This window comes from Pipistrellus hanaki (genome assembly GCF_964339955.1).
Source record: "Pipistrellus hanaki genome assembly, chromosome: 2".
NCBI lineage: Eukaryota > Metazoa > Chordata > Mammalia > Chiroptera > Vespertilionidae > Pipistrellus > Pipistrellus hanaki.
Genome location: NC_140504.1, coordinates 87,681,329 through 87,695,014, shown reverse-complemented (window position 1 = coordinate 87,695,014; position 13,686 = coordinate 87,681,329). Strand labels below are relative to the sequence as shown.

Sequence of the window (13,686 nt, the reverse complement as noted above, 5' to 3'; positions counted from 1 at the left end):
ATCTGGCAAAAGCGCCACCCCCATCACCCAACTGCTGTTGCCAATGCCAGCTGTAGGGTCTGCGAGGCCTGAGCCCCAGGCCTTGTAGCTACCGAGGCTCACAGCTGCAGTGAGTGTTGGACTTTGCAGCCACTAGAGATCAAGACTGCCTGAGCCAATGGCTACCTGAGTCCCAGGCCTTGAAGCTGCTGTGGCTTTGTCCAGAGGGACATCCAGAAGACATCTGCCCTAATTAGCATATTACTCTTTTATTAGTATATATTATATTATATTATATTATATTATATTATATTATATTATATTATATTATAGACCCAGTGTATGAATTCGTGTATGGGTGGGGTACCTTGGGGTGACCTATAGGGATTGGGTGAAAACCCATAGTCCAACACCGTCTGCCACTCCTGCCTGCTGCTCCCGCTCATCCCAACCCCCTGCACCTGCTGTGGGCTCAACACTACCATAGCTGCACTCCTAAGGGGAGGGGGGGGGGCACCAGGATGTGATTGGCCCTCTGAGCAGGTGATAGGATTCCCTTCCCAGCCGAGGATCTGGATCCGTCCTGCTGACATTTGTTCTGGTTGTCGGGAGCCATCTGGCAGCCACTTTTATATTGTTTCTTCCTTTTGGAGCATCTAGGGAGGGGAAGCAGCTGCGGTGCCCGAGGCTGACTTCCAGGAGGCGGGTGGCGCTGTCGGGAGCTTGCCAATGGTGCCAGTTCATCAGTGCCTGGTCCATACTCTGGAGATTGAACCTGCAGGACTACTGAGGGAGTGAGTGGCTGTCACTGGTCTGGTGTGCTGCTGTGATGAGTCAGTCAGCTGAGTAGTGCTCCTGCTATGGGAGCACACTGGCCACCAGGGGCAGCTCCTGCATTGAGCTTCTGCCTCCTGGTGGTCAGGGGACATCATAGCAACCAGTTGATAGGTCGACTGATTTGTTAGCTTGTTTGGTTGCTTAGGCTTTTATATATATAGATTATATTATAGTATACTAGAGGCCTGGTGCACAGATTCATGCACCAGTGGGTCCCTCAGCCTGGCCTGTGGGGATCGAGCTAAAACTGGCAGTCTTATATCCCCTGAGGGGTCTGAGATTGTGAGAGGGCACAGGCCAGGCTTAGGGACTCCACTGGTGCATCAATCTGTGCAAGGGGCCTCTAGTATACATATAAGATATTTGGTTAATCTCTTCTTGCCCTCCCCCTTGCCCTCTTCCCTCTGAGATTCATCATTCTGTCCCATGTTTTCATGCCTGTGCTTTTAGTGTCTGCCCCCTGGTGGTCAGAGTGCATCATAAGTACCGGTCAAAAGGTCAAACAGTTGAATGGTCGGACACTTAGCATATTACCACTTCTCAAATAGTATCAGCTGATCTCAGTCCTAATGAGTATATTGCTACATTCTGTCCTTAGATAGAACCTGAAAGTCTCTGTAACTGTTTTAGGGAAAGGAATAACATATGATACTTCTTGGTGCTTTCTCCAATGTAAGATATGTCTATCTTTCTTTTAACACCAGTGCTTTTCTTTTGGATGGTTTTCAAAAGACCTAATGTGAAGCTCATTTAATGTTCAGCCCTCAGCCTTGGGGGCTGCTGTTCCCTCATCCAATAGCCCATCCATCTATTGACAGGTTTATTAAGGTTATTCTAAAAATTAAGCCTCCTAGATTTCCTGTCTCCAAATTGAATTTTAATCTGATCCTGAAGGCATTCACCTGACCTTGCCTTGAACTGCTATCAGGTCCTTCTTATTCGCCTTGTATTTGACTCCCTAAGGATGCATACTAATCAGTGCAGCTTTACCTCTGATATACAGGTTCAGTCCCTTCTCCGCTTGATTTGTTTTTTCAGTTCTTAGGATCCACTGCAATGGTTGTTTATGCTTTCTTTGCTTCAGTGTTAAGAAAGTTTTATCTTTTACAACAATCTCTTCTGGGAGACACTTGGGAGGACTAACTCCCAAATAGCCTAACTTATGAAGATCACTAATATTTTCCAGAATTTAAAAAAAGTTTATCCAGAAGTCTTCGATTCTCATTCAGAATATTTAGGGGAAATATCCACTTTTTGAAACCAAATTCTTAGGGATTCAGTGGGAACCTAGTTGCTACCCATTTTAGAAGTCTATTTAGGAAGTTTAGAGAACTTTTTTATGAGAAATAGAATGGATACTATTGTAGACCTTTATGTCAGATTGCATACAGTAAGCCAGTGTTTCCCAACCTTCTCTCATGATGAGAATCACCTGGTGGAGTTGTTAAAACACAGATTCCTGAATCCCAACTAAGAAGTGCTAAACTAGAATTTTTGGGAACATAGAGGTAAAATTGCATACCTAACTTAGTGCTCTGTATATAAAATCTGTCTTAGAGCACTAGTTAAGTATACAATTTTACCTCTATGTTCCCAAAAATTCTAGTTTAGCACTTCTTAGTTGGGATTCAGGAATCTGTGTTTTAACAACTCCACCAGGTGATTCTCATCATGAGAGAAGGTTGGGAAACACTGCAGTAAGCTACTAAAAGTGTGTGTACCACTGTTACTTAGGACACCATAATTCAGTGTGTGCTACTGAGTTCAGTCGTACAGAGGAAAGGTAATTGTGGCACTTCTTCACAGCATGTGTGAAATAGTAATGGAGATGTGGCAGACCTCGCTGGTGGCTTATGAGATTATTATTCTTCACTCCTTTCTTGGTGTCTAAGTTTGCCTGTGGTGATGGAGATTGAAATTCCCAGTTACTTGCTTTCTTTTCTTTATTCTCAGCAAAGTCACAGGCATGATACAACCCTATTCAATGAGATTTTAGGAAAATTGTGAAGATGTTTCATAAATGTATATATTTTCCCTGCAAAGAGATATTCAAGATATTCTTCTCTGCCTTTTTAAAATATAAATATGTTGACATGTAAGGACATAATTATGACAGCTGGAGCTGCAGCAGTCATCTGTGACCTTGAGGGAAAGTCATGAGGCCAAAGAAGAATTCTCAGCCCTTGACTTCCATTCCTCTCTCAATTCCACTCCTTTTGCCAGTTTGGAGTTGCTACAAACTGCATCCCTCAAAATTCATATATTGAAATCCTAACCCCCCCCAAAAAATAGTATTAGGACATAGGATCTTTAGGAGATGTTAGGTTGTAAGGATGAAACACTGATGAATGAAATTAAAGCCTTTATAAAAGAGACACCCGAGAGTCACAAAGAGAAGATGGCTGTGCATGAACCAGGATGTGAGCAAGGCAGAGAAATCTGAGAAATAAATTTCCGTTGTTTGTAAGCCACATAGTCTATAAATGCTTTTATAGCAACCATAGTGATCTAAAACAGAGAGATCCCTCTTAGCTTTTGTCCATATTTGTATGCAATATTATATAGTACATACAAATCCTATGTAATAAAAAAAATAGTATGTAAATTGTCCCCTGGACCAGGAGTTCTATCTGGGGATGGGGCCTGCCAAGGGAAGGGAGGGAGGCCCCTCCCAGCAGCCAGCAGTGGTTAGGGATCCTACCAGTACAAGGATTTTGTGCACTGGGCCTCTAGTATAATATATTGATATTAAATAACACTTGTCATACCCTGGCTCTCTGCCTTGTTTTTCCCATTAATAATGTACCTGAAGCCGAGACCGGTTTGGCTCAATGGATAGAGCGTCGGCTTGGGGACTGAAGGGTCCCGGGTTCGATTCCGGTCAAGGGCATGTACCTTGGCTGTGGGCATATCCCCAGTAGGGGGTGTGCAGGAGGCAGCTGATCGATGACTCTCATCGATGTTTCTCTCTCTCTCTCTTCCTCTCTGTACAAAATCAATAAAATATATAAAAAATAAATAAATAAAATAATGTACCTGAAGATCTACACACACACACACACACACACACACACACACACACACACACACACTTTCTAAATGCATTCAAGTGCTAATAGTTTCCAAATAACTTTATACAAATACTAGAGGCCTAGTGCATGAAAATTCATGCACTGGAGGGGGTCCCTCAACCTGGTCTGTCCACTCTCACAGTCTGAAAGCCCTCAGGGGATGTCAACCTCTGGGGGAGGCGACTGGGCTGATCAGGGGAAGGCACCGCCCCCATCACTGGGCTGCTACTGCCATAGTGGCTGTGAGGCCTGAGCTGGGACAAGGGGACTGGGTGCCATCATCTTGTGGCTGTGGGCGCTGCCATATTTGAGGGTGTAGCAGTTAATTAGCTTATCCCCTCCTTATTGGCTGTGGATGCCGCCATCTTTGCAACAGTGTAAGGGTCAATTAACATATTCCCTCTTTATTACATAGGTAGGATAAATATGCAATAAAACAATTTACTGTATAGGTGAGATGTTTCTTTCTATCTGGACTGTTCTTAAATGCTTTTCATATTTTAGATATATATTCCAGGCATATTTCTAAATTAATGTTTATACACACACACACACACACACACACAAATATCTATGAACACACCCCTCCACATCTACACAAACACACACTAACAGTCTTATTTGTCTACTTGCCTAGTCTTCTGTCAGTGTCATACACTGTAGCTTTATGAAATATTTCTGATAGAGCAAGTTCCATTAATATTATCACTAAAAACTAGGATTAGGAGATTACACATTCTATATCTGTGTTTGATAGCTTTTGGGCATTTATACCTAATATCTTTGTATTTGAAAGTGTTAATACAAATGTAATGTATCTATATAATTCATAAGACAGAAATAGTACATTAACCCAAAGTGGCAGGTTTACTTTCCAAAAAACTTATTTACTTTGAAGAAGTTAAAGTTTAAAGCAATAAAAATATATTTCACTAAAACATTATAAGGAGGCTTAAAAAGAAGTTTGCATGGTTACAAATGATTACTAGAATTAGTAGGGTGATCACATTGTACTATATACAAATGTCAAATCACTATATTGTACACTTGAAGGAAATATAACTAATATAATACTTTAAATCAACTATACTTAAATAAAATTAAGTTATAAATTTTGATATTTAATTTGACAGTACAAAAATAAAAACCCAAAGATGATTTTGTGTACACAAAAAATGTAGGCACATTATAATTTATACTATCACAAAAATTATTTCCCAAATTATCAAAGTGTGTAAACTATGCTCAACTTGGCAGTTGCCTCCTTGTTTCCCAAATATTCACTGTTGGTGCATTGCAGCCCAGAATGCACTTATAGACTCTAGCACATCACAGTAGCAAGGCTATATATACACTGTATTAGTAAGTGTTTTTCTGACAGTTTTCTAAGATCTGCCTTTTCAAACCGCTAACATTTCAAATGATTGTGTCCCTCCCCCTGACATTTGGTTAAAATGCCTCATTGTTTTAGAAACTATTGTTCCAATGCTAAAAAATAAAATGTATTGCACCTCTTACATGCCTAAAACTTATTGATAATGTTTCTTTTTACAGTTGTATGTAAATGGCACATTAAATTTTATTTCTTGGTAAATTATTTTAACAGAAACAAAGGAATTAGCCAGCTGTCTGTTACTCATGTTAAAATATAATTAAACAGCTAATTGAATTTTTGTGCATATCAAATGGCAAAGGCTAGCATTAGTGTACAAATCATACTCATCAGAATGATAAAAGACCCTTCCAGGTGATAGTGGTGGACTGCTGGTGAGTTAGCTCCAATAGTCTGAGGCTGCAATAGTTTTCCTCAGAACCTCCCCCCGCCACCATAATTTGGCCAATAGTTTAGCATAACTTGTAAATCATGGCAACCAAATTCTTTATTAACTGAAACATTTCTTTACAGCTGACTACCGATATATTTTCTATCAAGCAATCTTGCAAAAGACTTGCAAATTTCACAAGTTTTATAATTGGAATTATTATTTTACCCTAACGGTGTTCCAGAGTCGTTGGTATTGGTATCTTCTATCCTTTCTGATTATGTAATTGTATACATTTATTTACTTTCAACATCACCTCCAGATTATATTTATAATATAAATGCCCGTCAGCATGACTTCTAGAATATCCATGTCAGGTCAATACTCCTATTTCTTCTGGTGCTTCTATAGTAAAATCAACTTAGTTTTAGACCTAGCTAGTTTGTTTAGGTGTTGAACCAGGTTGACCTGAGAAGGCTGAGGGTCAACAATGAAGAATTCATTACTGACCAGTTGTGAGCTACTGAATTTTGTATTCACATTGCATTTAAGATCCTTAACAATGTTGATGAGCTGATAGAGGATAGAGGGGGCCCCAGCACACATCCAGACCTGCCTACATAAGTTTGGGTTTGGGTATGGGAGATGGTTGCACTTTTGGAAGTTCTGGTCTGCATCAGTGTGTTGATATGACTATTGAATGCATTTCTTGAATGCACCTTTTTCATAAGTAGATGTAGTTTATCAGTGAGGTATTTGTGTCTGATTTGTGTCTCATTCTGAGTCTATAAGTGATATGTATCACTGTAGTAATTGTGTATCAACTAGGCAACATAGACAATATGCATTGTATTTCTCTGGTCCTTCTGAATGTATGAATGTGTTTTGTTTGTAATATTGAAATTTGAAACAGTCAAGAGGACTATATAATAAACCCTCCTGCATTCATCACCCAACATTAATGATAATCAATTCATAATCCAATTTACCATTCCATCCTGCACCAAGTGACACCCATGCTTCAGTCATAGCAGTCAACTTTCTTTTCAATAAACTCATGCATATCAACCTTTCCTTACACTAATTTCCCTGCCTGGAGTGCTCCTAACATTTCTTTATTTACAACTCAGCCTACTTCTTCACATTTTTATTTCACTTTTACCTTCTTTGAGAAGTGTGACCTGAAAATCAAGTTGCTTCTTAATCTCTCCCCACAGCATTTTAAAGTTTTCCATTATCTATTGAATGTACTTTTGCATTAACTTACATACTCTTATTAGGTAGTTCTTAGTTAAGGCCATGAAGATTATCTTTTTAATGTTTTTACATTCTGTGGGTAACTCTTAGGTCTCAATGTGTTTGAATGAATAAAAATCTTTAATAATAATACAGTATTTAATACATTTGCATATAATATATATATACACCATTTTTCACTCCATTTATCTTTTACATGTAAGGGATGAAATATGCCCTTATTTAAGTAAATTTCTGATAAATAATGTTATAATGTTTCATCTGAACATTGTTGCTAAAATAACATTCTGAAGCAGTACCAACTTCATATTGATTATAAAAATACATAGATAATCATATGTGTATTTATTTGTCTCACTTTAACTCAAAATACATGTATGGAAATTATACTAATTCTAAAAGTAACATAAGGTACAAATTCTAATGATGTTAATCCACCCACACTTCAGGAATTGGTTCATAGGGTTATTGAACTGCTCTTGCGATGAAAGTGAAGTGACAGGTCAATTCAAGCAACTGATTTGACCTTGTTTCTCCTGCTTGATATTGATTGATATTATCCACTACAACCAATGTTTGACACTCTATTACATGATTTCCTACCCACTGTTGTTTTTGGCAGAGCAGAGTAGAAATTCAGAGGCAATTTATTTGGGAAGGTGGTGGTAAGTATGAGAGCATATTAACTACCTCTCAGTTTTGAAAGAGACATATGATATTCATTTAAGGAAAGTTAAATTAGATCATCCACTGATAAGGAATAGTATTTTTCCACAGCCATTTGCCAAAATTTGAAAGTACAATGATTTTTCATCTCTGTACTGTTAGTATTAATTAATGGAATTTAATATTAAAGTGTCTAAAACCACAGGTTCTAATTTTCTGCTTCAGTGTATGAGTGTGCACTATTATATTTGCTCACAAATTTACATAATTTTGAAGTTTTAAATATTTCCAAACTTAAAATATTTATTCATTTTCATGGCAAATATACTGTCATATATTTTTAATCTGCTTTTTTAGGTTAAAAAAGTAAGCAAGAACAAGTCTCACTGTAACTTTGTGAATAAAGCTTTTCATTAGAAATGCATTAGAAAACACTGACATTTTAAAACATTATTTCTAAGCTAACTTGAGCTAATTAATATTAACAAAAAATATTTTAAAGTTGTCCATGTCTTCAATATATAGTATATATTTGGAGATTTGCAATGAGTTCCTGTTTCAGAAATAAACAATAATAGTAGCAATAATGCATGATAATAAAATTAAGATACCTTGTCAATTAAATAGAATGTCTCATTTAATCTTCACAAAACCTCTATTACTTGAATTTAATGAGTGAGGCAATTGAGATTTAAAGTGATTGTCTTCTTAATCACTCAACTAGTCCACTGATGAGCCAAGATTCAGACATTATTCTAGTCTTATAGCTGTTCTTTATATTTGCTTTATTTTGCAGAAGACAGGCAGGTAAAGGGATTTAGATAGTACTACCTATCAAATCATCACCCTATGTTTTTCTTAAATATATCTATATATAAAAGCCTAACATGCAAAGTGTCCTGGTGGGGAGTTCTATTGCCTGCTATGATGTGCACTGACCACCAGGGAGTGGCATGGAATGAAGAAGGCCCCTACAGGCAGCCAGAAGGCCCCAAACGACCCTGATCACTGGCTAGGCCTAGGGACCCTCCCCATGCATGAATTTTATGCACTTGGCCCCTAGTATCAATATACTTTAATAAATAAAATAATTTAAACCTAAATTATCTCACAGGAACATGTTACATTATAGAGTATGACAGTTTGTAATAGATTGCAAGTGAGAATGATGTAAAACGAAATTAGAAAGTTTTTGATATTTCTTCCATTAAAATGCCAACCTCTCTGTATTTATTTTATACAATGAGCTGGGTAATGTGTCTGATTTGCTTGAAAAGCATTTTTTCATCCCACTTGCAGGAGACAGAGAAGCTGTTCATTAGCAGTCATCTTTCCAAATAATTATAAACTGGAGAATGCTTGGAAACACACTGGGAAATACTTTTCTAGGGGAAAAATAGACCAATGCAACAACTAAGCAATCCAAAAGGGGAATATTTTTCAGTATTTTAACTTCAGTCTCAGGAATTGCCATTGTTCTTATTCTGCATAAAATATGACATGAAACAAGACATATCCTTTCTTTCAAGTTGATTTTCCTTCTCTGAGACAGGGGCTTCAAATTAATGTGGAGTACCCACTGCCCTTGAATGCCTGAGAGAATAAGATTGGCACAGAGAAAGTGCCTCACTGGAGAACCCAATTGAAAGAAAGCACAGAGCACAACCATTGATTTAACCTGTTAAATGGATTATTCAAGCTGCATACAAAATTGTCTAATATTTTAAAGTTGTCACTAGATTGATTTATGATTAATGTTGGGTGAATAGTTCAGAATAATAAATCTAAACTTAGTCCATACAAAACCACACATATATATTTTGTCCCCCAATAGAAGTAAGCCTTTTATTAGCTTTGTTCAGCTCTGACTTATGAAATCCTCCACTGTAAACAACTCATGATTCAAAGAGAGAACTCATCTAGTTTCTATTCTGTTCCTTTGGTGTCCTCATGAGATTTTCTAAATGCATTTGTGGAAATAGACTCTAGGATTCCAGGTTGTCATGTGTATGCAAATGTATTGGTGCATTTTACAATTTCATGACCTATTCCTTCTGTATGTCTGTTGTCTTGCCTCTTAAGCGTCATGGAAGCAGGAATAAAAAAAAATGTGTAGACTAAAAGAACTAAAAAACAAGAAACAATTCCAGAAAGCTTGGGAATTTCACTCTATAAATGACACTCTGGATGAAAGACTTCATTGAAAAATAAATAAGCACAGCACAGCTTGGTTTTCAGTATTAGTCTTACCAACTGAAGACTGAAATATGAGCAATATTAGTAATTCACAGAGTAAAGCAAAGATTTTCACGTTTATCTAAAAAACTTTTTTTAGCCTACCTACAGTCTACTTTTAAGTGATGAAGAATAAAGCAATGTTTTATCATATCCTCTTTCAGAATCCTTTACCTAAATCAGTGTATGGCAAACTCATTAGTCAACAGAACCAAATATGAACAGTAAAATGATTGAAATTTCTTTTGAGACCAATTTTTTTTAAGCTTAAACACTATATAGGTAGGTACATTGCTATTAACTTAATCAGGGTACTCCTAAGTTGGCCTTTGCTAAAAACGTGGCATTTTGTGGAAGAGCCACACTCAAGGAGCCAAAGAGCCACATGTGGCTCACAAGCTGTGGTTTGTTGGCCACTGTCCTAAATGAATAAAATACATTTTTGTAGGAATACTATTTTGTGTCTTATTGTATGTTTTAATCTATAATTTTTTATTTCTATGTGTTTATTTATTTAGATATTTCACTTTATTAAGCCTTTATATTTATAATAATAATTATAAAATTTAGACAATTTTTAGCATATCCATTTGATGGATGGAGAGAAGCATTCATCAAATAAAAGTTTTCAGATTCTGAAAGCCATATACATATACTCTCCCAATCTGTAACTACCTTCTCAGACACTATCACAGTCTGCATGGAATGCCGTTTGCTATTTCTCCTCCAATACATGGACTGCACCTAGTAGGCATCGAGTAGATGTCATCTTACTTTTTCCTTTATTGTTAGTATTTTTCTTCCAACTCCTTATCATGTAATTTTAACCAATTTCATGAGTATATTATATTTGGGTTAGGAATCAATGAATATTTCTCTGTTTTTTTTTTTGGATAGCCTAATGCTACCCTGATTTTGGGGGATGTAGGAAGAAGAAAATAAATGAAAAGGATTCTGAATTATAGATACTGATAATGAGGTGAAAATGGGAAAATCACCTAAACATGTCCAGTTGGTAGTTAGAGATAAGGTTTTAGATTTGAAGTAAGAGAACTCATAATGCTTAATCCACTAATGAAAAGTTCTAACTGAAAATTAATTCAATAATAATTTTTCTAGCACACATGAACTTAAAGATGCTTATATACAATATATTTTTTCACAATCAAAATAATGCCTAGGTATCCACTAAATAATTTTGTTTTTATGTATCTAATGACATGACTTGCTCATATTTCCATTGGTTTGATTATAAAGGAACAGAAAATACTGTGATTGGCATATTTGATTTAGAAGTGCTCATGGCATAATGCTAAATTTCCAAAAGTGTACATTTTCATAATTGCAATTATTATATCTTTTGGAACACTTTTTTTATTTGCAATGTAAATTAAGCACTAAGTAATATTACTTTAATTTAACAAGTACAGTGAAGCATTTTTATGAAGAAAAAAAAAAAAACAACAAACAACACTTTTCCAGCAAGTATCTGAGAATAATAATAATAACACAACAATAATATGTGCTGCTGAACTTTTATTGAAAATGTAGAGATCCAATCCTAGATTTGTCTATTTCTCCATCTGTTTCCCATTTGCTTAGACTGTATGCAGGTTATTAATTCTTTAGCTTTTAAGGAAGAATCTGTTCACTGCCTTCTTTGCTATTTTGAATAAAATACAAATGACATTAATATAATCTCTAAGACCCTCCTTGTCTTGTGATTCTAACAAAATCTTATAGATTGGGTGGCCGAATCAATATAAATTTATTTTTCGCAATTCCAGAAGCTGGAAGTCCAAGATCAGGCTGCCAACTATCTGGGGATAGACCTCTTCCTTGCTTGCAGATGTCCACCTTCTCACTGTGTCCTCTTAGAGAAAGGGCTCTGATATAATATTTATTCTTCTCTTATAAGGTCGTTAACCCCATCATGAGGGCTCCACGCCAATGACCTGATCTGAACTTATTTAGAACCCAAAGACTTCCCTTCCAAACACGATTCTATCGTGGGTTAGGGTTTCAGCATATGAATTTGAGGTGGGCACAATTCAGTCAGTGGTTCTCCTATAGGATTTGGATCCCAACTTCCTCTTCATACATTACTATCACTTTTTGTTAGTAGATTCCAGCTCCAATTGGCCTCTCTTGGGTTCCTGAAACACCCCCAGGCCTGTGTTTGAGTGGTCCTCCCTCTTCATTTATTTGGTTCTCTAAGAAACAGCCTCCTCTGTAAGCCTTGCTGATGCCCAGCATCATCCAGCCTCTTTCATACAATACTGTCCAGATTTGGATATATATATATATATATATATATATATATATATATATATATATATATATATATATATATAATTTATTAATGGAGAACGAGAGGGAGAAAAAAAAATATCAATAATGAGAGGGAATCATTGATCAGCTGCCTCCTGCACGTTCCACCCTGAAGATTAAGCCCGAAACCTGGGCTTGTGCCCTTGATTGGAATCGAACCCAGGACCCTTCAGTCTGCAGGTTGACGCTCTATCCACTGAGTCAAACTGGTTAGGGCCAGATTTGGTTTCTTTATGGAACTTACCCGTATCTAAAACTAGCTAGCTTGTACAATGGCTTACTGAGTTTTTGTCTATTTCTCTCACAGAATGTAAATTCCATGAGAACAATCTACTCCTTGCCTTGTCCTCAGCCTTTCCCCAGTGTCTGGCATATAGTGACCACTCAATTAATATCTACTGAGTGAATTAATACATGTATAATATGCTTATGAATTTAAAACGCAGTAACAACAATGTTCTGGATCTTGGAATTTTAAATTGACCCAGAATTAAAAGTAATTTCTCTTCCATTGCCTCTGAAAAACAAACAAACAAACAAATAAATAAACATGCAGTAGCTCCTGTGCCCTCAGCCTCAGCAATCATGGCAATAAAAGAAAAAGACTTTAAAACAATAAAATTGCATCCAGTAAACTGTGAGAGCTTGTTCACTAAGCAAAGGGAAATCTATTTTTGTTAGTAGACACTTTTAAACTAAGCATTTTTTGTGAAAGTGGAAAAGAAGGAGAGAAGTGATATGTGACACGTAGTAAAGAAAAAGAAACTGAAAGTGGAGGGGAGAAGGTCAGCTCTCTTGGGGCTGGAATGGTTAGCATGGGTTGGTCTGGACTGCAGGCTCTCCTCCCCGAGAAGAAAAGAACAGAGTGATAAAGATTAACCCCTTGAACTGGGAGGGAGGTGGCAGGTGGCTTAGTTCCTGCACCTCAAGGAGGCCACACTTGCTGCCCTAGCGGAAGAGGCCAGAGGACACCAGGGAGGGATTATGGCTCCAGAGCCCAGAGGTACTGGCTTCAGTCCCCGCTCAGCCATTCACCAGCTGTGTGACAGTGTCACTTATTCTTCCCGGCAAATGTCTTCATATGTGAAACGGAGGTTTATCCTGGGGACTGTGTTAGTGAATGGTAAACTCATGCTTTGTAGAATTCAATGGGTGGTCATTATTTTTAACATTTATATAATTTATGGATACTGAACAGGAATTAGGCATGCTCTGCAAGGTTACAAAACTTGAAATGGTAGGGTTTTTTATAGCAGTTATACAGCTAATGCAGTTGCTAAGATGAGGCTGTTTATGAATTTATTTCTCTATTTTCAGAAAATATCTGAATTCACTAAACCCACTCCAGTCTGGTGATAAAACCTGCATGATGGTTTGCATAGTTAAGAGTCAAGCATTTGATAGAACCAGTCTAGGATGATAAAATGAAAGAGTCCAGTTCTCATGTAAGAAGAACAAGACAATAGTTGGAAAGTAAAATCTGGTTGTTTTTTATCAAACTGAGTATTGTGCGTAGTTTGTAAGAGTCAGAGCAAGTTTGCCTTGTT

The 13,686-nt window shown here is 37.0% G+C and overlaps 1 protein-coding gene across 2 annotated transcripts in view; it reads right to left on the bottom strand.

Moving 5' to 3' along the window:
* Window positions 1-13,686, bottom strand: part of ROBO1 (roundabout guidance receptor 1) — a 988,403-nt gene that overhangs the window by 938,220 nt on the left and 36,497 nt on the right. The gene's annotated exons all lie outside the window — the stretch shown is intronic.